The 1824-nt window shown below is 30.4% G+C and overlaps 1 pseudogene; it reads left to right on the forward strand.

The window, feature by feature from the left end:
• Nucleotides 1-1414: 1414 nt before the first annotated feature.
• On the forward strand, nt 1415-1511 carry LOC138811476 (U6 spliceosomal RNA; annotated as a pseudogene).
• The last annotated feature ends 313 nt before the right edge of the window (nt 1512-1824 follow it).

Below are 1824 nucleotides of genomic sequence, written 5' to 3' on the forward strand. Positions count from 1 at the left end.
TTTGATGATGCAGATAACTGGGACCTGGGATCCTAGGATCCATGGGGACTGCAGAAGAATAATGTTTTTTTAGACATCTTAGCAAAATTTGGGTATAATCAATAGGAATGCTTCCAAAATATGGAGAAAAACAGTTTGGGACAAGAGAGTTAAAACAATAAACAGAGCAGCAGAGTAAAATGCATTATAGATTAGAGGGAAACATTTTTTTTTTTACCATGTGGATTCAGAAGACCAAGAAAAGTTAAAATGTATCACAAGTTTATACTAAAGACATTGCATTGATACTTTTTATATTCTAATATATATTTTAAACCTAATTATTTATATTCCAATTCTATTTACTAGAATAAATAAATATCAATTTATTTGCCAAAATATCAACTAATTCTAGTAAGTTTTACTGTGTGAAATATAAAATCAGCACATATAAATATAAAATACATAATTATATATAATATAATTAAAAGGCACAGGTTTGCATTGTTCTGTTGTAGTTACTATATCAAAGGCAACTCTGTTTTAAAGTATTATTCCATTATTTCTACCTTAGTGTTTGATAAAGTTAGACCTAAAGCTTTATCGTTTGTAGATTTACAGCATGGAGGCAAGAGGAAACACTGTGATTAAAACAGTATCAATTTAATGCCTAATAACAAGGAGAAACATATGGACTTCTCTTGCAACTATGAAAATATTTGGTGATAAAAAGGCAGTAGTGTAAGTTCCTGCCTGGTTGGATGGTAGACAGGCCAGGACATTAAGTAATCATGCATATGAACAATTTTTTCACCTTCTTGGCTTTAGCTACTTTTGAAATGGAAGGTATATTAAACAATTATATTTTGATAAAATACCTTCTAGTCTGAACAGTTCTGTTTGAACTGTTCATCTCTCTATGATCCCTTGTAACCAAGATTAGTTTTGTTCTAGTAAGACAATCTATGCTGTCAGGGTATGATTTTCTGGTTGGTCTGTTCCCACATGGAAGAAGGGTAAAGGCTCAGGTAGACATTTGTGCCAGTAACACCTCATTTGGGAAAATATCAGCTGAAGAAGTTTAGAAGTAGCTCTTAAGCAACGCTTACTTTGAATCCATTAGGTCCACATAGCTAACACAGTTGGATAAATAAGTACTTGAAAAAGCCATCACCTTTGGACCTATCTATAAATAATTGAGAGTATGATCAAATTCCAAATAAAAAGACTTAAGATAGTCATTGACAAAAAATTTGCAAATGTGAGCAATCGATTGATCAATATAATTATTTCTACTATTCACAGAATTTTAGGGAAATAAGATCGATAGCATTGTTAGGAACATTACTGTTTCCTTGTTACAAGTAGACACCCAAGCCTATATAGGCTTGTATAAAGATTGCATCATTAACTACTTAAATTTAGAGGATACTACATGCTTCAGCAGCATGAATACTCAAATTACAATGCAGAGATTAACATGGCACTTGCACAAGGATAATATGAAAATTTGAGAAGTATTCCATATGTTTCATTCTTCAGATGCAAGAAATGAAAAACAGTTATTAAAAAGTTGATTATAAAATTACAACTGTAACAATACACGTAATTCATATAATTAAATTTAGGTTGACATCAGTGTATTAAATATTCACCTCAGAAAGGCGTTTACAAAGCATAAACTTTACAAAACTTTTCAAATTAGACAACATTGTCATTTTATCCCAAAGAAAAATAATATTAAGACCTAGAAAAAAAAGAATCAAACTGTTTCTATATGGAATGCAATCAGAAAGGACACATTAATGAACCTAAATATTATAAAATAATGTAGAATTCAAAGTA

This window comes from Dipodomys merriami, unplaced genomic scaffold (assembly GCF_024711535.1).
Source record: "Dipodomys merriami isolate MVZ:Mamm:240054 unplaced genomic scaffold, mDipMer1.0.p SCAF_53, whole genome shotgun sequence".
In the NCBI taxonomy this organism is placed as follows: Eukaryota; Metazoa; Chordata; class Mammalia; order Rodentia; family Heteromyidae; genus Dipodomys; species Dipodomys merriami.